Raw genomic sequence first — 26005 nt, 5'->3', positions numbered from 1 at the left:
GACAAGCCTCAGGTTCATTACCTGTCATTACACCATGTACACGTCACCAGGGGCCAAAACATTGATTCTTCTTGGATCTCCCCAGCAGTGCAGCCCCAAACGCCAAGGCTCCAGGTCTAATGGGCGTGGATTCTGCTCATGCCTCAGGCCCTGGGTGGACTCCACGCCATCACTTCTTGCTCTTGTGGCTGACCCACTCCTCAGGGTTGGAGAGAGCTTCTGAGCTCCCAGCTGCTCAGAGGGATCTGCAGGAAGAACAGAGGCCTCCATCACCTACCAGGGCCAGAAACACATGTCCAGGTTTTAGCTGTTCTTGAAAATTCTAGCCATCCTCCTCTTTCTCTTTATTATTAGGGTCTGCAGTTCTTCATGACTATACCAACTCGATCTCATCCAGGGTTTTCACCGACAGTGTCCTGCCCACCAACCCAGGCCCAGGCCTCAACACACACACCCACCGCACACACATGCACACATACACCCTTCATTCCTTTCTTACCTCTGCATACTTCATTTCAACTGCCTGAAAGACTCACCTTCTAATCCTGCATCCAAACCCTAGCCATTGTTCAGAGTTTAGTCCAGACTGGCCAACAGAACCTCCCTCATGCTGTTCCATCACCCCAGGAAAGAGAAAGGAAACGCATGTTCTCACTCCACCTGTGAGATGTACATAGAAGTGCAAGGACACATCTATGTGGAACATTCCTTAACTCTTCTAGCCCAGGTATCCCAAGCAAGGCTTCTGGTGTTCTGTAGTTTGTAAGGGGCTCCAGGTAGGACATCCCACCTATGGCTGATGATGAACATCTTTTCCTAGTTCTTCATCCCAGATGAGACACAAAAGTGGAAACACAAACCTTGCTGGGATGAGGAACAGAGACACCGGCTCCACGGAGCCATCACATTTCATAGCCAAGATTGTGGCTTACGCTCTGTCAAGAGGAGCCAAAGTGCTTCTGGCTGAAGCAGCCTGCCCCAGTCTGGAGGTCTGCCTATCTCTGGACAAGTCCAAGCTGGCTACAGCCCTGCATCTCTGACCAGGCACAGCCTCCAGCTCTTGGGGGTGAAAGGGGTAGGCTCCTGGGGTGCCCATCTGGCTGTGACTTGCAGCTGCACCTCAAACATGGGCTCCTCCAGGCTTCAGTGGGCCATTGCTGAGAAGAGACTGTGGCAGACGAAGAATATCCATCAGGACACCCAGCATTGCAGACAAAAGGAAGCCCCAGGGACAGGGGTGAGAGTGGCAAAAGAAGGAAGGAACACATATATAATGGTTAGACTCTTCAAGCTGCTTTTGCATCCATTGGGGATCCATTTAGTTTCTCAATAGCTCTGTGGAGGGGTGTTTGAAAGACTAGGAAACAGATGCACAGAGAGGTTGAGAAGCTTACTAAAGGTCACACAGTAAGTAAGTGAAACAGCCAATTATCATTCTTTCCAGCAAGCTCCCTGGCCCTAGGTTAATTTCATCTTCCTTCCAAGTCACCTCAGGGGTGGGGGATGAGTGGGAATGGGAAGGAGAGGGACATTGGCCTGTTTGCCCTGCTGCAGGGGGATGGGGAGAAGAGGAAAACAGTCATGCCTTTGGTTTCTTTCCTCATAGGAGGGTCGAAGAGGAGAAAGCACAGAGATAACAGAATGATAAATAAGAAAGGCAAGAATGTGGATGCTCCTAGTTAACAGGAGCAGCTCAGGCACAAAGAAATTGGCCGCGATAAACAGCCAGTGCTTTTGAAGAGGCTAGGCTGACCCTGAGTCTCCCAGCAACTTGGCCCTCTACAGCTCAGGCGCCAAGTCACTTCTGTGCAAAGCAACAGAGGTTAGAAGCCCCTTCGAAAGAGCAAAACAATTATTATTATCTCCAAAATGTGCATTTACATTTCATATACTCTATGTGTGGAATATATTATTAAATAATAAAAATGAAAACAACCCACAGAAGTCAGCCCATTTGACGAAAGATCTCAGTTGCTCCTGGACAATGGGATTCTCTGCTTGATTCCAAAGCAGCTCTTCTCTTGACAGAGAGAAACTCACAACCTAGGACCTTCCTACTTAGCGAGGAAAGGCAGGGCCAACCTCCTTCTGGAGCAAGTAGCACAGGCCAAAGGCCAGGAAACCCAGGGTACATAGCAGACCCACAGAGTTTGGCAGGAAAATGACTTCCAACCTTAATGGCAGGCATGCAGCTCAGTGCAGCCCCACGCGGCCACCTCTAGTCAACAGAGGACTAGATCTCCAGACTTCAGGCTCAGGGAAGAACAGAAAATCTGCCCCTTGGCATCATCGCTCTTTGTCCCAGGCTGTCTATGGATCCTCGTTCAGCCTTGGGACTTTCAATGAGCCCTGCTATGTGCAGTAGATGCGATGGGGGAAGGAGAAGAAACTATACCCTTAATAAAATGGACACCATCCCACCCCTACTGGCTGCAGGTCACCTGGCAGCCGTGGCCCCAGAGGCAAACAGCTACAGCACATTCATTTTTGTTGGGGTGGGGAGGGTGAGGATAGGAGTACTTCCAAGCTCTCCTGCAAGGTGGGGTTGGAACATATTCACAGCAGATGGTGCTGTCGCCCTCACTCCAGGATTCTCATTCCTAATTATCTGTGCTGTCAGCAAAACAATTAACCCTCGAAGAAAAATTGCACCGTCCACTCCCAACCATATGAAAAGGCAATTTTTTCCAAGGACAAGGGACACTTAGGGCAGCCTTGCACTCGGTTCTGGATCTCACCACCCTGCGTAAGCTCGCCATCCTCTGACCTCTGCACTCTGTCACCGGCGTTGCGGCAGCCCTTCTCCTCTGAGCCTGCGGTTCCTTTCTCATAAAAGAAGGAGGTGAGTCTGTTCCCAAGGGCCCCCTTCAGTACCACGGTGCCACCACTCTACAAGCCATTTCTCTTCATCTGAATTTTCAGTTCCTTTGGAGCTGGAACTGAGTATCTATTTATTTCTTCATTCATTTGCTCACTTGCTTATTTACCCATCCATCCATCCATTCTGTGATTCTGGATTTATCATGTTGTTCCCAGGAGATAAAAAGAAAATATCTGTTCAGCCTTCTTGACTACTTCTTGGAGCGCTTTTCCCCCGGAGATGTGGGCAGAGGAAGGAAGGATAGGACAGGGAGAAGTGGAGCTGCCAGGGGCCTGAGGACATAGCCCTGGCTCGGTCTCAGGCTGTAGGAGGCAAGGCCTGTGGCTGCATTTGGATTCTCTCTGAAGATTTAGCTGCAGAAAAGCAGCCTCCTCTCCAGAGAGTTGAATTTAGTGAGCAAGCCACTTCAGTCCCCAGGGAAGACCTGCAGAGGTGTGATGTGAGGAGAGCGGACAGGCTCCCACCCCACCACCCATCAGTGAGATAGGTCTTATTCGCCACTGTAGAGCTGGTGACAGCACAGGGCCTGCCCTTGGTAGGTGCTCATTAAATATCTGAGGCATGAGTGAACGACTCTCCTTAAAGGAACTGTTGTAAAAGAAAGGAGAGTTTTCACAGGGCTACAGCATGCTGCTTGTTACCTTAGAGGCCTACTATTTAAAGCTGGGATCAGTTGGTCTAATTCACCCATCATCATGCACTGTCACGGAAAAGAACACGGGATGAGCAAGAAACTGTGGAATGATTCACCGTCAACGCTGAAAGGGCCCTCAGAGATGGTAACATCCAGGGCCACATTTTACAAGTGTGATCTGGAGATGTTGAGGGGAAGATGGAGCCAAACCCTGCCATGGTAGGGGTCGGGGAGGCTCCCTCCAAAGCCTCACTCCTGTCCCACGGACTGGGGAATGCATGAGGTAGAAAGGAAAAGAAAGGGCCGGGCGCGATGGCTCAAGCCTGTAATCCCAGCACTTTGGGAGGCCGAAACGGGCGGATCACGAGGTCAGGAGATAGAGACCATCCTGGCTAACACGGTGAAACCCCGTCTCTACTAAAAAATACAAAAAACTAGCCGACCGCGGTGGCGGGCGCCTGTAGTCCCAGCTACTCGGGAGGCTGAGGCCGGAGAATGGCGTAAACGCGGGAGGCGGAGCTTGCAGTGAGCTGAGATCCGGCCACTGCACTCCAGCCTGGGTGACAGAGCCAGACTCCGTCTCAAAAAAAAAAACAAAAAAAAAAAAAAGAAAGGAAAAGAAAGGTCTATCAGGGCCATTGTGGGGCTGCAGGCTTCGTACTCAGGCAGGGACAGTGCCCTGGGCACCCAGGAAAGAGCTGCAGAAAATGGATAGGGCTGGTGGGACCAGGGAGCTGGGACCCCTCCCCCAACACCGTATTTCCCAGTCTAAGCCTTGTGACATCTTTCTTCCCTCTCCCTACTGTCTACCAGAGCTTGCCCCCTCCCAGTGCCCAGGAGCACAGGTTCCCATGCCAGCTCGTCTGCATAAAGGGATTGTGTTTATAGTCAAAGTGGGCTGCTGCCCACTCAGAAGCTGCCCACTCGAAGGCAGCACATGTGACTGCACCCCCTGCCCAGAGCCCAAGTGGGACCGATGCCAATGTCTGGCTGGAGACATTTCTAAATATGAGCTTGGCACAAAGAGTCAGGTTCCCAGGCCTTCTCTGCCACAGGAGACCCAGCCAGGATTTTCGAGGCTGCCAGGAGGGACAGGGCTGGGGCAGGCAGGATCGGGAGGCAGCCGGCTGAGACAGCCATCGTCCCTGGAAACATCACCCGAACCCCTCCCCGGCCCTCCAGCCTTGTTAGGGGAAGAGAAAGGATAACCCTGCACCTAGAGAGTCTAATCAATTCCCCACAACCCTTGGCAGGAGGGACGGGAAAGCCACTGCCTGCTCAAATGTGTATGGATTAAAAATATACAAATGGAATATTTTTTTTCTTCCCCTCTCCTCAACCCCCTGAAGCCTAGGATGCTTGTTAAAAATAGCCTTGCTGTGGCATGGATCCTACACAACCCAACGGCTGGCAGGAAAATGAAGGAGCCATTGGAGACAGCACTGTTAAGTGGCTACCCCTGGGGAGTGGAATGGGGAGGGCCGGGAGGGAGGGAGGTACTTTCAAGTGTTTCCGGACACACTTCTACACTGCCTGGATTTTTAACAGCAAGCAGATATAAAATAAGTTGATTGTTTTTTACTGGAGTTTCATCCTTTGCATCCTCCAGCCTACGCTTAAGGCTGAATTCATACTGACTGAGAGACCCGACAGTACTTGCTGGCTGGCCTGGCAGTGCTCCAAGGAGACCCAGGACGCTCAGGCCACCAGGTACAAACACAGCCCAGCATCGAGCAAACAGCATTGAATCAGTCAGTCTTGGATCTGTAACCAGCTGGCTGTGTGACCTTAGGTAAGTTGCTTGAGCTCTCTGGGCCTCAGTTTCCTTAACTGTAAAATGATGCAGTTAGATTAAATGTTAAGCCAGGTACCTTCTAGTAGTAGAAGGTACTAGATCTAACTGCATCATTTTACAGTACCTTCTAGTATCCTCTAGAAGGTATTCTAGTCCTAGCATTTCCTAATTTTAAGGATTGAGGAAAAACATGTAAGAATTGCCCTGTGTTTGTCCCCACCATGGACAGTGAGAGGAATTCGTCCCCGAGCAAATTCCTTTCATGTGTTCAAGGTGGGGACAAACACAGAGCAAATCTTGGAAGTAGGGTCTTAAAATTAGGGGGCAGGTAGGAAGGAGAGAAGCTGTTCTGAGAGGCAGAGACTGACTCTACACCTTTTGCTAATGAAGCGTGCAAGTGGAAAGAGGATCCATTCGGTACCTAAAATGTGCTGGGTTCGAGTCCTCACTTTGGCTGTTAGTAACTATGTGAACTCCAGTAATTTGCTTGTCACTGCCTCATCTATAACATAGAATAATAATACCCACACCCAAAGCCTGTTGTAAATATTAAATGCAATAAAATTAACAAGTACTTGCTCATTGCAGGAACTTAACATCCTCCTATTCCTTTCTTCCTCCTATATTTAGCCCACACTCTGGAGGCCACATTGCCGGCTGGTTAAGAAGTGTGGACTCTGAAATCAGGTTTGTATCCCAGCTCCACCACCTATTAGCTGTGTGAGCCTGGGTAAGCAATTTAATTTCTCTGTGCCCCAGCTTCTTCCTCTATGAAACGGGAGTGAGTTGGGAGTGAGTTGGGAGTGGTGGTTGTGCTGCCCACGCCCACACTCCTTCCCCTAATAGCCTGTTGGGCTCCCAGTTTTCAGTCTGCATCATCTGCAGATCTGAATTTTGGAACTTCCTTAACAGGCCCCCTCCCCTCTCCCAACCTCTAAACTTCTGTCCCACAGCTGCCTACCACCTGCAGATTGTCCCACTAGCCTAGTCCCTTCCCTCTGCACTCCCTCCCCCTGCCCGCTTTGGTCTCTACTCAGCAGGCTATGCACCTGGTTAGGAGCGGGGCTTCTACCCTGGAGCCATGGGGATGTGTGTTTTATTTATTTAAATTTATGTTGGAGATGGAGTCTGGCTCTGTCACCTAGGCTGGAGTGCTGTGGCATAATCTAGGCTCACTGCAACCTCCACCTCCCAGGTTCAAGCTATTCTCCGGCCTCAGCCTTCTGAGTTGCTGGATTACAGGCACACACTTCCACACCTGGCTAATTTTTGTATTTTTAGTAGAGACGGGGTTTCACCTTGTTGGCCAGACTGGTCTTGAACTCCTGACCTCAAGTGATCCACCCGCCTCCGCCTCCCAAAGTGCTGGGATTATAGGCGTGAGCCACCACATGTGGCTGGGAAGTGTGTTTTAGATCAGTGCTTGTCAAACTTCTACATGCTTATGAATCACCTGGGATCCTGTCACAATGCAGGTGCTGTCCAGTAGGTCCCAGGTGGAGTCAAGATCCTGCATTGCTAACAAGCTCCCAGGGGATGCCCATGTCACTGGTCTGGGATCACCTTCTGATTAGCCAGGCTGCAGAGTGGAAGATGTCCTAGCACGTGTATGGGGAGGGGAAAGGGAAAGGGAGAAAGAGAAAGGGGACAGGCACAAGGTCGGCCAGTTATCCAAGTCAGAGGAGGAGCAGAATTTAGACAGAGATGGTATAATGGAGACCAAGTGTGGATTCAAGAGACAAAGAGTAAAAGTAGGAGAATGCTTTATGAAATTATGACATTAGCCAACCAATAAAAATAATGCTTATTGAGATAATGCAGCAACACAGAAGAATGCTTATAGCATATTAACTCAAAAAGCAGACTACCAATTATGTGGATACTATGTCTTCAATGCTGTCAAATGCATGTTTAGGAAAGCTGATAAACCATGAGGACCATGAAGGTTGTTCTATGGTAATGTAACAACATGTGTTTTTATTTACTTGTCATTTTCTGGATTTTCTGGATGAAGTTGTATCATTTTTATAATTTAAAATGTATCTTCTATATACTCTCTGATGTCCACTCCTCAAAATTGGCAGTTATTCTTTGTTATGGAGGTTTTCTGTATTTTAAGCACAAACTGCCATTGTTGCAAAGGCTGGAAAATGGTGCATTAAATCTTCTCAGTCAAACCCAAAAATAAAGCAACCCAGATTCTGTTTCTCCTCTAAGCCAAGGGTCCAGCGGTTTGGAAGGCTGGTGCTATCACCTCTCACTATAGCAACAGGAAGACCTTGGTAACCCCGAGCTTACAGTTATTAAGGGTAAAAATAGGAAGTCTGTGGATAGCTGTTCAGTAAGAAGCTGCCGTAGGTGTGCACTGGACAGGCTGGGTTTGGAGCCCTTTCTTGCAGGAAATAGAAAGCAAAAATCAGACTCCAGGAGCTGGTTCCTGCAGGATTACTAGGAGTGCTTGGCATTTTCTTCTTTGTTTCCTATTTCAGGGCTGTAAGCTACCTTTCAAACTGGTTTCTGACATGCGTAGAGGTGGACTGTTCTAGAACAGCAGCCTCAGAGTTCACTTAGGAATTGGGCTTGCTCACCCCACTCCTAACTGCCCATCCCCCAAGGTGCCCTGTGCACTTCTGTTGTGCTTTCCTGGCATCCCAGCACCGCCCCCTACACCCCCAGACCTCCATCCCATTCTGTCTCTTCAGCATGCTCCTGGGCAGGTATTTCAGGTCCCCCAGTGAACCAACAAGGCCTTGGCTCTGACCTCTGGGAGGCTGGAGGGGGTCCCAGCCCAAGTCTGGCTGATCCTGCCTGAGGTGCAGTGTCTGGACCCAGGCCTCTGCCCAGTTCGTGGATCCATTTTGCACTCTGGCGAACCAAGTGCAAGGCCCAGCTCTGCTGCCATCTGGCTGTGGGACCTTGGGCAAATCACTTCTCATCTCTGAACCTCAATTACATGATCTATAAAAATGTTAAAATGGGTTTATGGGATCTCTTGGTCCTATCTGGCTCTCATACTCCATGATGCCCGTGGAAATAACCATTTATCTAGTAACACAGGTGAGATGTTTCACACACAACAATTTCCTAGACAACTCAATATTGCCCCATGAAGCAACAAAATGCGTTTTATTTTTAACCCTACTGCGTAAAGTATTTTTTTAATGTTTACATGCTTCTCTTCCTTTTGTGGCAAAGGATACAAACCCTAAAATGTGTGAACCTTCTGCTCCAGCCTCACCCCACAAAGCACTTGAAGGGCTGAGATGCTGAACGTGACTGAACCTCGTCTTGCTGACCCCTCTGCCACCCGCATGAGGCTCTTTGCCATGCTGAGCATTTGTCTCTGCCTCTCTGCTTTTCTTCTTCTATCCGCCCCTTCCTCATAGTCAGTCTCCCATAGGTCATGCCCTGGCTGAGAACACCTGCCTCAAACTGCTTCCCGTACCTCTAATGGAGAACATGGGTTGTTCCCCCAAGGCTGGGCAATCCGGGGGTTCTGAGTGAGGGTGGGGGCAGGGGTGTTCTTGGAAATAAGGTGCCAGGCTTTAGCCATTTTTGCTAACCAGAGGCCCTTTTACCTGACTTTGCCACCTATGTCTGTGTTCTGGATAGGAGAGGTTGCTTGCAGACTGGTCTCTGGATAGGTGGAGTGTTACTGGTTGGCTGCTTCCTTCTGTCTCAGTGGCTGGTTTCCCCCGTGCGGGGCTAACAGATCATCAGAGGAGCTGACCAAGCATGGAGGCCAGATGCGAAACTGAGATCAGATTTAGAATTTCATTCCAACTCTACATCCCTAGCATCATCCTTTTCTTTTTTCCTTTTTTTTTTTTTTTTTTGAGATGGAGTCTCGTTCTATTGCCAGGCTGGAGTACAGTGGCATGATCTTGGCTCACTGCAACCTCTGCCTCCCAGGTTTAAGTGATTCTCCTGTCTCAGCCTCCTGAGTAGCTGGGATTATAGGCACACGCCACCACACCCAGCTAATTTTTGTATTTTTAGTAGAGACAGGTTTTCATCATGTTGGTCAGGCTGGTCTCGAACTCCTGACCTCGTGATCCACCCACCTCAGCCTCCCAAAGTGCTGGGATTACAGGCATGAGCCACCGTGCCCGGCCAGCATCACCCTTTTCTATAGAGAGATTCCCCCAATTTTTAAATTTTATTTTATTTATTTATTTATTTATTTATTTATTTATTTATTTATTTTGAGACAGAGTCTCGCTGTGTCACCCAGGCTCACAGCAACTTCTGCCTCCTGGATTCAAGCCATTCTCCTGCCTCAGCCTCCCAAGTAGTTGGGACTACAGGCACATACCACCATGCCCTGCTAATTTTGTATTTTTAATAGAGACAGCATTTCACCATGTTGGCCAGGCTGGTCTCAAACTCCTGACTTCAAGTGATCGGCCTCCCAAAGTACTGGGATTACAGGCGTGAGCCACCACTCCTGGCTGTGATCCCCAAATTTCAATATGCTCTTGACTGTTGCTTTTTCCCATAAAAGATACCATAATTCCTCAGCTGAGGCTTTCTTTTCCCCGCTTCCCCTAGGAACCCCTCCAGAGGCAGGAGGTTAGAGGCAGGCTTCCTCAGACGCAGAACTGATTGGCAGAGCAACACGTGTGCACCCACTCCCTCCTCTCCCCGTCAAGCAGCATGAATCCTCACCCTGCTGCCTCTGCCTTGGCCCCCTGGGCATGCTAGCTTCCACCAAGGCTTCACATGCTATCAGGTGGGCAGCCTCTTCCCTTACCTGACCCAGCCAACCTCTGCTTTCTCACCAACCCTACCAAGATTCCACTGGAACATCTGAAGTCCCTGCTCAGGGATGGAACCAGCAAAGAGCCTGGAGGCTGTGGTCACAAAAGAGAATTGGAGTTTTCAAGCAGGGAGGTAGGCCATTCTGAGAGATGTTAATACCTACGAAAAGGCTAGGCTCCAGCCACATGAAGGGGAAGGTTCTGCGGATGAAACACCAAAATCACTTTGAGACCAGGGTGGGAAATGGTTTGCAAGACACTGGGGTCAACATGCAAAAAGGCAGGAATCAGGGCTGAGGAGGCCTGGAAGGCAGGTGCAGAGCCCACAGCCCTGTTGGCCTGCCCCAGGGAGCAGCATGGTGGCAAAGACATAAGCCAAGACTGTAAAATAGCATGAGCCTTGCAAAATAATAACTACCAAGAGCCAGGCATTTTCCAAGGCTAACTCATTGCAGTCATCACAACAACCTTGCCCGTGAATTGGCACCTATTTCCACTTTGCCACTTGGGGGGTGGAGGGGTGGGGATGTTATATACCGTTAGGAGTTGACGCCATCATAGGAGCCAGACTAGAAGGCAAGCTCAGATTTAGAATTCAACGCCAGCTTTATACATCCCTGGTGTCATCCCAGGTCCGAGTCTAGCTCCCAATTTTACAGATGAGTAAACTGAGGCTTACAATGGGTAAGCAGCCAAGGTCACAGAGTTTATAAAGGCGGAGTCTGGATTCAAATCCTCACCTACCTCATTCCAAAGTGCATCCCCTTCACTGCCACACTTCCCTGCAGACCACAGTTCCCTATTAGGGCAAGGACCATGGCTGCCTGACTGTTTTGTTCCAGAGGACCCTGCCATCTCACAAATAAAAATGCTGCTCCAGGTTGGGAGCAGTGGCTCATGCCTGAAATCCCAGCACTTTGGGAGGCCGAGGTGGATGGGTCACTTGAGGTCAGGAGTTTGAGACCAGCCTGACCAACATGGTGAAACCTTGTCTCTACTAAAAATACAAAAATTAGCAGGGCGTGGTGGTGCATGCCTATAATCCCTGCTACTCGGGAGGCTGAGGCAGGAGAATAGTTTGAACCTGGGAGATGGAGGTTGCAGTGAGCCGAGATGGCGCCACTGCACTCCAGCATGGGTGACAAGGCTAGACTCTGTATCGAAAACAAACAAACAAAAAACACAGCTCCAGATCTGCCATAGAGGCTAAGACGGTGCCAGCGAGGTCATTCCCCTGGGGAAGGCTGGTTTCCAAGAGTTCCTGAGTGGACATGCATCACCTGGCTGTGCCTGCTGCCCCTCTGCTCTCATATACACACATGCATCTGGCCAAGGTAAAAAGCCCTGAGGGACAGATGGGAGGCATGGAAGCTGGGGGAGGGGCAGGGAGGTGGCAGAAGAGCACAGCAGGGGCCACAGGGTCAAGGGGGCTTTAATGCAGGCCTAGGCATGGTGCTGGCTGGCTGGTGGCTGGCAGGACTTGAGGAGCACCTATTAGCAGTTCGCTTGGTGGCCCCTTCAAATCGAAGGGTCACAGCATCGTGGCCATACCCATCAGGGCAGGGAGGACTAAAGGAGGAAATCACTTTTTCCCCTCAGTGTATTTTCCAATATGAAATGGGCATGGATGAAGGAAATGTCAGAGAAGAGCAATGATAAGTTTTCTCTTTACATCGAGAGGACCAAGTTCAAGTCTGCGTCTTTTTTTGATTAGTTTTTTGCATATTTCCTAATGCCCACCTAGCACCACCAGATGCAAACTATAGAGGTTGCATATGTGTTTTAGGGAGTCCCTATAATATGTTCTGTCCTGTTGAAATGACCGGTTGACAAATGAATAAAGCAGATCCCTACATAAGGGGGTGTGTGGTCTTGTGAGAGGAGGCTGGGCACACAGCTCCAAAGGCAGAGACTCTGAGTCACCCAATCTTGGAGTGATGCTGAAATGAATGATGTCTGTGCTAAACACTGGAGGAGGAAAGTTTAAAGTAGAATCAAGCTTCTCCAGAGGTCCTCCGGCCCTACCACCACTCAGACTAGTTGGCTGGTCACATGCAGAGGAATGAGCTAAAGTCTGGTCCATTAGGGCCCAAGATGGCAAAGGGCCTAGAAATTCCACATTTAACAGAGGCCACGCAGTGGGGGTACACAGTACTGGCATCCTGGAGGGTGGTTTTAAAGGGAGGGGGAGAGAGACTGCACAACTCAGCCCAGGATGGGGACTACATCTTTTTCATTTTGTGGCCCCTGCACCTAGCACAGTGCCTGGCCTGTAATGGGCACTCCACCTGTCCTTCATAAACAGGGCGATGTCCCACAGCATTGACAGTCTGCTGCACTGCACGGCACTACACTGAAAGTGAACGTGTTTCCTCAGTGCATGTGCTGAGTCCCACTCTAACTATTAGACTGGGACTCTTAAAAATTGTTTTCTTGGCCAAGCGCGGTGGCTCAAGCCTGTAATCCCAGCACTTTGGGAGGCCGAGACGGGCAGATCACGAGGTCAGGAGATCGAGACCATCCTGGCTAATAACACGGTGAAACCCCGTCTCTACTAAAAAAATACAAAAAACTAGCCAGGCGAGGTGGCGGGCGCTTGTAGTCCCAGCTACTCGGGAGGCTGAGGCAGGAGAATGGCGTGAACCCGGGAGGCGGAGCTTGCAGTGAGCTGAGATCCCGCCACTGCACTCCAGCCTGGGCGACAGAGCGAGACTCCGTCTCAAAAAAAAAAAAAAAAAAAAAAAAAATTGTTTTTTTTATTTATTGTTTTGAGTAGAATATTAGCTTTGTATTACTGCTGTAACAAATGGCCACACACTTAGTGGTTTACACAACATGAATTCATTATCTTATAGTTCTGGAGGTTGAAGTCTGACAAGGGTCTCACTGGGCTAAAATCAAGGTGTCAGCTTAGCTGTGTTCCTTCCTGGAGGCTCTAGGGAGGAACATCTTGCCTTCTTAAGCCTCCAGGGGCCGCCTGCATTCCTTGGGTGGTGCACCTTCCTCCATCATCAAAGCTAGCAGCATAGCATCTCTCTGAAGGTTCTTCCGTAGTTATGTCTCCCTGTCTGACCACGGCCAGGCAAGGTTCCTACTTTTAAGGGCTTATATGATTAGATTGAACACATCTGGATAAACCAGGATAACTTCCCCATCTCAATATCTATAACCTTAATCCCATCTGCAAACCCCTGTGTCACATAAGGCAACATACTCACAGGTTCTGGGGATTCGAGTGTGGACATTTTGGGGAGGCCGTTTCCTGCCAACCACAAATAACAAATACATTCACATTGTTCAGAACCCAAACGGCAAAAAAGGCTATAGAGTGAAAAGGTGCCCTTCCACCCCTGTCGCCCACCACCCAGTTCCCCTCCCTGTTAACATTTCCTTGTGTTTCTATCCCAAGAGGTTTTATGCCTAGATAAAGCAACAGCAGTATGTATAATTTTTACACCCATGGTACAGTACCATAATATTGTTCTGCATCTTGTTTTTATCATAACGCCCTTGAGATTGTCCTGGATCTGTATATAAAATCATCCTTGCTCTTTTTAATGGCTGCATACCCTTCCAGTGTGTGGATGCACTATAGTTGATTAATTTAGTCTCCTGCTGATGGACACTTAAGTTGTTTATAATCTTTTGCTCTCACATACAAAAACTGCAGTGAACAATCTTGTATGTATACCATTTTCCATATGTGCCTGGATGTCTGTAGAATAAATTCATATAAGTGGAACTCATGGGTCAAAGGACATGTGCATTAAAATTCCCCAGCTACTGCTGAATGGCCCTCCATAGAGCTGAACTAATATATACACACACTCCCCACCCCAAGCCATGTGTGGGTGTGAGATGGAAGCCCTTTTTGGCAGAGAAGCCACAGCTCACACCTCTTCTTTACCCCTCCCTGCTGCCCCATGTTAATTACAGGGATGAACCCAGGAAGCCCTTGAGGATTGCTGCCACTCACAATCCCCTGGACTCCTGTTGGTGACGGGGCAGGAGTGGAGAGGAAGACAAAGCCAGCAGCCAGCAAAGGAGGGCCCAAGTTCAAAGGTGTTAAAACGACCAGTGGCTTTGGGTGTCTCAACCAGCAAACTGCTCCTCCCTCATGGACATTCTACAGGCTTGCAAGCCAACTGGTTTCCCCAGTGGGGAAAGTATACCACCACTGTCTAAAAAGAGGGCCTCTCACTGTGGATGTGCTGCTAGAGAAGATTACAAGTGCATTTGGGTTTCCAATGGCCCAGCTGCACCCGTGTTAAGAAAGACGCCATTTTCCTGCTCTTAATCCATTCCTGGTGGAGATGTTGCTTCAACCTGAAGGCGCCTTTTATGTGCTGACCTCAACTGCAATCTAAAAGATAAGTTAAATCACTTACTCAGGAAGACAGGAAGCCTTTGACGATGGTGACGGATAAAGATTTCACAGCAGCCAGAGCCAGGCCTCTGGAACCCAAACAGTGCTCATTCCCTCACCAGCCAGCACTGTTGGCCCCTCCTTGGCCCTAGGCAAGCTCAGAATTCTACCCCCGGGGAGATTTCTCTCTGACAGAGCATGGAGGGGCCTGCAGCAGACAGAAGGGAGTGCTAAGTCCCAGCAGGTGAGCCTGAGAACCCTGAGGACAGGAACTAGAGGTGCCCCACCCTCTGCCCAGTCCCCTTCCTTACCTTCATTTGGCCTTCGCCTGGTCTCCCATGGTCAGCTCAAGGGTTCCCTCTTTCAGGAAACCTTCCCTGACCCTACAGGCCAGGACTTGCAGGTGCCTTTATACAACATGTTCCTAGAGCACTTGTACTTTACGCCATCCTCGCACCTTTGACCCTGAAGACTTGCCTGTCACCTGGCATGGCAGCCACTTGACTGTGAGCACTCTGGGGACAGCACATGGCACCATGCTTGATGCCCACTAAGCTCTTGGCATGTGTTTGGAAGGCAGAGGAACCTGAGCTCAAGGAACAGTCAGAGCGGCTATCTGCCTTGCCAGTGTTGCCTGTCAGCTTATCCAAGTACTCACAGCCCTGCTGGCTGCTAACCACTGGGCTAGGCCCTGGGTGCATCCACAGTGTTCCAACAGGGCTTCTTGCCCTAAAATGCCACCCAGGCCCCAAAGGCCCACTGCTAGAATCCACTCTTTAGCAAAGCATCACCTCCAGAAAGTCCCCATCCCCAAGAGGAGGCACAGTCTCACCCTGTGGTCCTCTTCATCTGCTTGGCCAGGGGAAGGATTAATCTAGGGTCCAGGATGCTGACCAGGATAAGCAGGCTGGAGGAGGCACTGGGGTGGGCAGTCCATGGGCAGCCTGGGGGCACTGGGTCCAGAAGATGAAAATATGCCTCAAGGGGCATCAAGGTAAGATCCCAACTTTACACATGAACAAAACCCTCAGAAGTGCAGACCTGGGCAGGACAGAAGAGATGCACAAGCAGGTGAGCAAATGATGTCAAGGTTGGAGGTGAGCTGAAAGGTACAGATGAGCAGCTCTACAGAGAGCAGTGTTCACTGTGTTGAGAGGGCTGGGGCCCAAGTTACTCCATCCCTAGTCCCCTACCTCTGCACCAGTGGCAGCCTTGGGCAGGCCATCCACCTTAGATATCTGAATATGAGAATCATCATCTGCCCTGCCCGTCTTGCACAACTACTGCTCTACATTAAGTTAGAAAGGAGATGAGAAAATTCTCTAGACGCCTAAAAGCAATATAGAAATAGAAACTGTGTAACAATCATCATTTGCTTTTTCATAGTGTCTTGCAGCCTGCATAGGGCTTTCCTATCCAGTACCTCCTAACCCTCAGAACAACTCTGAGAGATAGGTATGCATATGTATACTCAATTTACAGATGTGAAAACTGAGGAACAGATAGTTCCAGCCCACAATCACACCAATAACAAGGGGCTGAGCGGACAGCTGTGTCCAGGTCTTCTACTCCAAATAGTGTTCTATTTACCACACCAAGATGTACCCTCCATTGTCTAAAATCACAAGCTCTGGCTGTACAGAAAACCCTCCTTATTCTTCAGCCTTTGTATGGATTAGTTGATTCCTCCTCCTTCAATCCATCCATGGATTTGCTGATTGACAAATGAGCTTCCCTGGTCTCTCTGTCATTGCACTGTTTGAGGTCAGAGTTTTTATCTGAGGACAAGAAACCAGGCTGCGGCCTGGGCTCAGCCTCTTATCCATTGTGAGGCTAAGAAAGAGTCCCTGTCCCCCAATATTCTTCAATCCCACGTGATGTTAAAACCTCTTAATGACCCTGATCTAAGCATTTCCAGAAAAATGTTCTCAGGGCCTTTCTGGGAGTAGCAGGGGCAGTCCTTTGTGACAGCATGAAGAGCAGGATGGGGCTGGCCTGGTTACAATGGCACAACGCTAGGTTCCAGGCACTCCACACATGTTTCTCATGATAACCTTGTGGTTAATACTCACACAGATGAGAAGCCAAAAGGCTGCAGGAGCTGCCCACCATCCTCACACAGCCAGGAAGTGGTAGCACCAAGACTGAGGCCCAGGAGGTAGAGTCCAAAGAGCCATCCTGCATTTTCCATTGCAACAGGATGGGAAGGAGAGGGAGATGGAGGCTTTACCTCTACTCTAAATCACCTCCTGAGGTTGCCGTATTTTCCTTACTTCAATGAATTATGTGGAACGAAATACACTCAACTGATAGCAGAAATCAGCCTCCAGTTTCTCAGTTCCTCACTCAACGAAAGCATCCTTTGCAGGTGCCATTGCTTGGGAGTACACCTGTAATTCATATCTGCACACAAAACTCCATCTTTCTTTGAGGCCTGAACAAACAGGTTTTTGTTTTTTTGTGTTTTTTGCTCGTTTGTTTGTTTGTTTGTTTGAGACGGGGTCTCACTATGTTGCCCAGGCTGGCCTCAAACTCCTGGGCTCAAGGGATCCTACTGCCTCAGCCTCCAGAGTAGCTGGGATGACAGGTGCACACCACAGTGTCCAGCCTTACAAATAGGTTTCTTAGGGTGACAACAATCTTACCATCAACATAATTAAGGAATTTGCTCACAATAGTCTCCTTTTGGAGCCTTTACGTGCACGAACATCGTTCTCACAGACCATCCAGTATGGACAAACTTGACTTGGAAACAGGAAAATAGGGAGGTAATTAATCACCTGGTAAAAGGACTCACCCCAGATCTACTTTTCACATCACCATCCCCAAATATGCCTCAAGGGGCATCAAGGTAACATCCCAACTTTATACCACTATAAACTCTATAGAGTTTCTCTATTCATGTGGTTTTCAGAACATATCCATCTACTAGACTCAGGAACTTGACTTGAGAGACATGGCTATTTCCTGCTTCCTGGCGGCAAATCCAGCAGCAATTCTGGTCCCTGCATCCAATTAGGCAGGGAAGAGAGGGCTGGTGTGTCAGGGCTAGTCCAAGCACAGTGGTATACTTGAGTCAACATCTGCAGCAGAGGAAGGGAGACAGAGGGGCCTAAATAAATGGGGCTGTGCTATTGGGAGTCCACCAAGCACATCAATGCCCTCCTACGTCCCTCAGCATCCTGGCCTCACACCACGCTAGAACATTCTTATTGCCCAAACCTCAGAGGAGGGCTTTCCCTGAACCAACTCTGACTTCCTGCTTCCTCTCTGACCCCACATGGTGGTACTCAACCTCTGTCAGACATCCCTTCCCTCCTCTGCTTCCAGCTTCATCAAAGCCTACTGGCCCCTGGAGAAGACAGCCATGCCAATCTCCCCTGCAGTGAGCTAGCATAGTGCATTAAGTTAGTTACTTTCCTTCTCGGGCATCTCTGGTTTATAACATGAGCCTCTTGGAGAGGGTGGTATTTTGAACAAAAGCAACCAATCTCTCATTGTGAAATTTCAAGGACTGTGGGGGAAGAAATCCAGTGAGGCTGGAGGACAGTAATGGGGGAACAGAGAGATCTCTGAGATGCAGCAATGTCACACGGACCGGCCATGAGCTACTACTGCAAATCTGTTTTTCAAAATTTAAAAGAGTCGATTTCCAGATGTCTGCTTAGGGGAGCCAAACTGCTGTTGATTTGTTCCCAGTTCACCACAGAATAAAGTCTGAACTCCTCACCCGAGCACTCCAGACCTTCCATGCTCTGGCTCCCAAAAAGCCTGCTCTCCTTCCTGCCCCTCCTAGGAACCCCACTTGGCCATTGGCTTCTGCACTATCCCACAGACCTGCTCGGGGCTTCCCAGCCCACACACTAGCCCAGGCCTGAGGACACTCCTTCACCAGCACCACTGCACTGCACAACTCCAGGGGATGCCGTGCTCATGCCAGGCTGTGTGTGTGCAGTGCATGGCACGGCAATCCATGTGCTGCCTTATCCACAGCCTCCACTTCAGGAAGTCTCCCGTGCACCCCTGCAACCTTCCTCTCCTCAACTTCCTTGGGCCTAGAACCTGCGGCTCACTTCAGGCACTGGACACTCCCTGCTTCAGAGTCTCTTGATCTGAGTGGGCGGGGGTAGGTCACCAATCAGAGCACAAGTGCCCTGGGGGCAGTGACTGGGTCCTAAGACCTCACACCCCAGATCAGTGGGTTGAGAAGTTAGCGTTGGCTTTCTACTGTGATCCTGGGCCAGCATCCACAGCAGCAACAGGGAACTTGCTAGAAATGCACATTCTGGGGCCCCACCCCAGAAGTCTTGAATCAGGTGCTCTGGTGGTGGCGCCCAGCACCCTGTTTTAGCAAGCCCACCAGGCAACTCCGATGCGCATGAGGCTTGAGACCCACTGAGTCACAGGATCCTCAACATCCTTTCTGAGTCTGCTGAACAGGGTTCTCCAGCTAGGGAAGGGGCGGGCATCATCTTGTCGGACTGTTACAGAGACCCCATTCCCAGGTATTTCTCAGGCATCTCCAAGTGAACTCGCTCAGAAAGCCTCCATGCAGCCGGAAGTGCTACCATGCCAAGGTTGCCCGCGAACAGTGCAGAGCAGCCAGGATGCTTCAGCGCTCCTCCAAAGGGCTCTCCTGTTCAATAAGCCCTCCCTGGACCCTGCTAGCCGATGGTTACGTTATTCAACAACCAAGCAGAGTTGAACAGTGTCCCTGTCTTCCAACAAAGCGATTCACCCCAACTGCGGTACGGGCTTTTCCAACACAAAGCAGGGCAGCGTTCAGGAACTTGGCATCAGGAATACCCTCCTCCAGGTCCCTATATCTTTTCACAACCTGCCCAGGCTAAAGCCCCTGGCATCCCATTTCCTAGCACAGAAGTGAGTAAGGAAGGCAGGTCAGACCAGATATAAAGAGCCAGATCCCAGGACCACTCTGGACTTACAGAATCAGTATTTCTAGGAGTACCTGGAGATCCAGATGTTGACCGAGTCTCCCTGGCATTCTTATCGGGCCATTAAAGAAATGATCAATGGGGCCACGTGCATTATCTAACAGATGGGGGAACTGAGGCTCAAGGCAGTGAGTGACTGGCATTCCCTGACCATCCCAGGCCACAGAGCATTCTCTCCACCCTCTGGGCCCCCACAGCACCCACCACCTGGGTCCCCTTCACAGTTCCTAACACACACAATCCTACACTACACTTCTAAACACTGCCCTGTGTGGCCCTGCTTTCTCCCCCACTGAACTGGAAGGGACTAGGGACAGGACCAGGCCTGAGCCAGCACTCCCCCCACAGTGCTGTGCTCAGTTCAGGGCACAGGGAAGGAATGAATCATCCCCCAAGGCAGCCTGCATCCTCCATGAGCATATGTGCTAAGATTAATCTATCAGATCACCAGATTGTCACCTTGAAACACACCGCAAGGTCTGTCCCAGAGGGGTGAGAGAATGTATAGATTCTGATGGGAGGCAGACAGTCACCTGCAGAATAGGTCGGGGGTGGCCAGGAGGAGGAAGTTACAGCAAGAAGCCACTGCTCCCGCTGGAGGCTGGGAAGGGGGAGGGAGGAGTGCCACAAAGACAAACTGCACCTTCTTGTTGATTTTGCTCAGCCAGCCGCAGGAGAAACATAGCTGGGAACTGGGGCGCAGAGCTCACACTTCCTCACCTCTCCCTCTCAGGAGCCCTTCCCTGACAGGTAGGAAAGGTGACAATGAAACAGACACAAAGAGCTCTGAGGAGTAAACAAGCCTGCTCAGCATCGTTCCAGGGCTGGAGGGCCCAGGAATTCTTCCCAGGTGCCCTGGGCAGTGCAGGACTCCTCAATTTGCCTTTCCCCAGCAGCATAGTAGGTGACTGCCAAGGTGAGGAGCTTTGGGGAACACCTGGAAGGTCTCACTGGTATTTGAACTTTGCCCTACCCAACACTGACCAGGCCCTCCCACCTCCCCCAGGCAGTCATGTAGACTGGTAATAACAAACACCCCAAAATTTCAGTGACCTGAGACAACAAAAGTGGATTTCATGCTCATAGGACATGTCCACTAATTCTTCTCCTCATTCCAGCTTTTTCATCTTCAAATTTAGCCTAAACTAACGGCACAGAGTACAAGTTTTTGTTACACGGTGGATAAGGTTTGGATGCTTGTCCCCTCCAAATCTCATGTTGACATGTAATTCCCAGCATTCGAGATAAGGGCTGGTGAGAGTGCTTGGATCACGAGGGCAGATCCCTCGTGAATGGCTTAGTGCCATCCCCTTGGTAATAAGTGAGTTATCGCTCTGAGTTCATGTGAGATCTGGTTGTTTAAAAGTGTGTGGTAGGGACCAGATGCAGTGGCTCACGCCTGTAACCCCAACATTTTGGGAGGCCAAGGTGGGTGGATCACTTGAGGTCAGGAATTCGAGGACAGCCTGGCCAACAATGGTGAAACCCTGTCTCCATTAAAAATATAAAAATTAGCCAGACGTGGTGGTGGGCACCTGTAATCCCAGCTACTTGGGTGGCTGAGACAGGAGAATTGCTTGAACCTGGGAGGTGGAGGTTGCAATGAGCTGAGATCACACCACTGCACTCCAGCCTGGGTGACCGAACAAGACTCCGCTTCAAAAAAAAGAAAAAGTATGTGACACCTCTGTCCCGTCTCTCTTGCTCCCACTCTCGCCCTGTGACACTGCCTGCTCTCTCTTTGCCTTCTACCATGATTGGAAGCTTCCTGAGGCCTCACCAGAAGCAGATACTGGAGCCAGGCTTGTACGGTTTGGAAGAACTGTGAGCCAATTAAACCCTCTTTTCTTTATAAATTACCCAGCCTCAGGTATTTCTTTATAGCAATGCAAAAACAGCCTAACACAGCAGCACAACTCTTGCAGGCATGGAATTGATTTCTGTGCCAGTCAGGATAGGCTGGGCCATGCTGCAGTAACAACAAACAACTCCCAAACTGCAGTAGCTGAGAACATTGTGGGTTGATGCTAATAAATATAGGGCTTCTTTCTGGAGTGATGCAAATGTTTTAAAATTAGAGAGTGGTGACAGCCTGTGAATATACTAAAAAACATTGCACTGTACACTTAGAGGGATGAACTTTATGTCAATAAATGAGAGGCATGAATTTCATCTCAATAAAACTATTAAAAACTAGTTCCGGTTTCCTCCTCCCTTATGCCTGGCTGGTGTTGATCACAGGTCCACAGAGGCCTTGCTATTGGAAACACTCAAGATTTAGGCTGATGCAGTAGCCCCTGTCTCCAACGCTTCCTGCTGTCCTGTGAGCTCTGGAGGGCCTTGTACTGGCAACAAGATGCTCTGACCTGGAAGTGAAACCCATACTTCACTCACAACTTACTGTCCAGAGTGCATCCTGTGACCTACCCCCCAACAAAGGGCACAGGAAGGATAATTCTGCCAAGGGCCAGATGACAGAGGACTAGCTGATGGCCACCACCCTGACGAACTCACATGCACAGCCACCCAGAGCTGGAGCCTGGCCTTCCTCCATCCCCCTGAGAGGGCGAAATTTCTTCTCTGCATCATTTTTCACCCTAGAGTGAAGGAAAGCTTTCAGAGCAGGGCTAGAAAGAGGAAACTGTTAAGATGATCAAAACATGATTTTCAAAGAAAATGACAGGGAACACCATTATGATATGTAACATAGCAATCTTATAATACATAACAACACTCTAATATAAAATGTAACAAAGTTTTTATGGTAATGGCAACATGACAGGTACAATGCCACCATGACAGTGAGACAGACAGGCCAGATGTACAAAGGAAAATTTCAAGAATGAGTTTAACAGCTGCTGGACCTTCCAACAGATCAAGTGTATGAAAGGAGGCCAGAGGAGGCTGCCCTGCAAGAATGCCCCTTGAAAGCCCGTCAAAAGCTGGTGGTGTTAGTTCTGTGATGATGCTTTGTGACTGCAATAGGCCGTCCTTTTCCTTTTGCCCAAAGAGAGAAGAGTGAGAGAGAACTTGGAAAGGAAGCCATGGATGGTGCAAAAGAGGAACAAGATGTCATCGGTGCTGAGGCCAGGGCTGGGGGAGGGTGGTGCAGAGGGGAGAAGGGGAAGCGAGAGGCTGGAGACCCCTGCCCTTCCAGGGGTGCTTAACATCTGTGGGGACTTGGGAGAATTTTGACTCAGGAAAAGGCTCCAGAAAAGCATGCAGCACATTGGGCTTCTCTGTGGCTCCGAGCTGCAGTTGTTCTGGTTGCTCCCATAGACTCAGCCAAAGCATTCTTGGATGTGTGTGAATCTAGAATTGTTCATGAATAGAGCCTTCAGGGAGGAAGCTCCCTGCTGTCTGCTGAGGTCAGTCTGGAAATGCTGACTCTCACTATCTGTGAATTAGCAGTAGATCCCATGCGAGAATAACTACTTTGCATTTGCAGGCACTGGAATACCACAATATGACACTAAATGGACCAATTCAATTCAATTCTATAAACATTTGCACCTCCTTGCACTTCAGACTTGAGAGCAATAGCATGGAAGAGAGAATGAGTAACCGCACTGGGGACAGAGCAGAGGAGTTAGAGGAGACTCCTGCAGAGAGTCAACAGTTGAGCCAGGATTTAGAAAATGAATATTTCTCCAGTATGAGGTTGGGGTGGTGGTAGGCATGGGGGGTTTTAGGGGAAAGTTATGGCATGTGAAAAATCACAGAGCCATGACATGCCAGGACAGATTTGAGGAATGAATGCAAGTGTGAGAAGAGTGTGGGAAGAGATGCGCCTGGGCGGGCGGGCCAGGGCCAAAGTACTAGGGGCTTTGAATTGGACTTGACCCAGGAGGACAGAAGGAGCCAGGGGAGGGGGAGAACACGGTAAGGGGCTGATCAGTAGCCCAGGTGAGAGACGAGGGACTGAACCAAAATAGTGATGGGCACTGAGGGGAGCCTGCAGGTTTGAGTATTGAAGTGGAATCCCTAGACCAAGTGACCAGCCAAAGGCAGGGTGAGGGTGAGGGGAAGGAAGAGTGTGGAGGAGCCCAAGGAAGGAGAGTGTCATGAAGGACGCAAGTGGCAGAGACCCCAGGTAGATAACAGCAGCAACTGGTGGTGGTGGGTCGCTGGTGGAGGGGTGAGGAAAGGGAGGTCTCCTTGTGGGTTATGTGTCCCTGAAAGCTGGTTGTTAGGCAAAGGCAGAAAGATGAAAGCTAGGGCATCCAAGAGTCACAGGTGTGTTTTGTTTTTCCTGGGGGCTGATGAGCATGTTTCTGTTCTGAGGGGAAGACGCCAGGGGAGGGAGATGGAATTTGAAGATAGAGGCTAGGGAGGGAGGAAGGCTGGTTAGTGGTATCAGGATGGCCAAGGTCTGCAATGAGTATGGTGGGGTAGCCTGGGCAGGACATCCAGGACAATAAACATCGCATCTCCCTGCGTCAGGCCAAATTCATAAGGCTTGGTGTCCAGAGAGTCACAGGTGACAGAATACAGAACACAACTGCTTCTATTTTCATTTGTGTGGAAATCTTGGCTTCTCAAAATGTTTTTATTCATGATCTCACGTCTTCCTCACAATGATCCTATAAGACAGGCACTAACATTCCAGTTTGACAGATGAGGAACCTGAGTTCAGAGAGGGTAGGTAGCAGCCCCAGAGTCACACAGCCCCATCACAGAGTCTCAGAGCCCAGAGGAGGCTCATGTTGACTCTTCCATATAGTCTTTTGCTAAACATAGACATCTAATGCACTCTTCTATTTGACATTGCAAAATATACCCAGGATCAGGCCTAAAACATATCATGGCGTATAATAAACATGCTTCCTAAATGTCCTCCTAGGTACACATGCTGCTCTGGAAATTCTGATGGGCCTTCTCTCCTGTCTCCCCTGATGCCCTGCTGAGAGGACAGTGGGTCTCAATCCCAGGGCACACTGGAATCCCTTAGGAAACCTTTAAGGAAATATCAATCCCAGGCTGCACACCAGCCTATGGGACCAGAATCTCTGGGGCTGGGGCCCAAACATCAGAGGCATCCAGGGCATTCAGTTGCTCAGAGAGGACTCAGAAGCCTGAGGTGGAGGAAAAGACAATCCCAGAAGGCTCACGGGATAAGCCAGGGAGAGGAAGGAACAGAAGCTGTGCAGATTCAGCAAGTATGGTCAGACACACAGCCCTCCAGCCAGCACGGCAGGAGGAGACAATGAGGGGAACTGCCTCCCCTCGTGTAACTCCAGCATTACCTGCCAGGGAGTGTGTGCCTCTCTCAGGTGAGCTCCCATTCCACCTTCCCAACAGCTCCATCACAGGGAAGGCAGGCTTGGGCACGTCTCCTAGCAGATGAAATGACTGAGGCTTGAAGACATGAAACTCCAGCCCCAAGCCTGGCCATCTTTATAGGCAGTCAACTAGAGGACAAGACCTCACTGCCAGAGCAGAGCCCCTGGTACAGAGCTGTCTCAGGTCCCTCTCAGTTGCCAAGGCCTTCCTGCAGCTGGGCATCTGTCAGTGAGCTGACAGTCCCTTTTCTCCCCAACAGTCTCAAAGCAAACATGGTTTCATGCTTCCCATGGTCTGAATGTTTGTGTCTGTCTCCCCAGAATTCCTGTGTTGAAACCTAATTTCCAATGTGATGGTGTGAGGAGGTGGGGCCTTTGGGAGGTGATTAGGTCATGAGGGTGGACTTTCATGAATGGGATTAGTGCCTTTATAATGGGCTGAAGAGACCAGAGTTATCCCTTTCCATGCGTAAGGGCACAGCTAGAAGGTGCCATTCTCTGAACCAAAAAGCAGGCCCTCACCAGACACCCAATTTGCCTCGGTATTGGACTTCCCAGACTGCAGAACCATGAACAATCAGTTTTTGTTGTTTATAAGCTCCCTAGTTTACGGCATTTTATTATAGCAGCCTAAACTGACAAAGACAAAGCCTCCTGGGGAAGTCCCTGTCACTTGCATTGCCGTGGCCCTTCGTCGCTTTCTAAAACAAGACGCATGGGTTAGTTCTAAGTTAACTACACACACCCCGAAAACCAGCCTTTTGGCTCGAAGAAAGGTGCAGGAGTTCCTTACCTCCTACTCTAAACTAGCACCCTCTATGGTCTCTTGTAAGACAAGGGGCTTCAACTACCCACAAATATTTACCAGGACACAACAGAGAACTAAGCTGTGCCAAGAAGGTGTGGCCACCGCACCTAAGGGCCCACTGTCCAGCTGGGAAATATGACACACACACAGCAAACAGGTAAACTGGATGAAGCTAACCTTAGGTGCATTCCAGCTCTTGGCCAAGTTATTTAGTCTCTCTTTACCTCAACATCCTCATCAAAACAATGGGGACAGGAATACCAGAACCTTAGAGGGTAGTGTGGGATCCAATGAATTAATCCCTGTAAAGTGCTTAGAATGCGCCTGCAAGATATTGAGGCTCACTAAGGCTAGTGCTATTGCTGTTGGGGTTTTTGTGTTCTTGTTGCTCTGGGAAGGAGGGACCCTCCTGCCTAGAGCAGTTTGGAGAGTGTTTCTATAGGAGGGTGGCCTTTTAAGAATGAATACAATTGAGAAGGGAGGCCACTATCCAGGAGGAAGACAGAAAATGAGAAGCCCCGGAG

At 49.6% G+C, this 26005-nt stretch overlaps 1 protein-coding gene across 8 annotated transcripts in view; it reads right to left on the bottom strand.

The window, feature by feature from the left end:
• The window catches only part of LOC105489374 (zinc finger and BTB domain containing 7C), a 383672-nt gene that overhangs the window by 310330 nt on the left and 47337 nt on the right, over positions 1–26005 (bottom strand). For all 8 annotated transcript variants that reach the window (XM_071085396.1, XM_011754127.2, XM_071085400.1 and 5 more), the window contains exon 2: positions 22–245. The gene's annotated coding sequence lies outside the window, so the exon portion shown is untranslated. The remainder of the gene's footprint in view (positions 1–21; positions 246–26005) is intronic.

This window comes from Macaca nemestrina, chromosome 19, assembly GCF_043159975.1.
Source record: "Macaca nemestrina isolate mMacNem1 chromosome 19, mMacNem.hap1, whole genome shotgun sequence".
Classification (NCBI taxonomy): Eukaryota; Metazoa; Chordata; class Mammalia; order Primates; family Cercopithecidae; genus Macaca; species Macaca nemestrina.
Note: the sequence above shows the minus strand (reverse complement) of the source record. Positions and strands in the feature narration are given on the sequence as shown.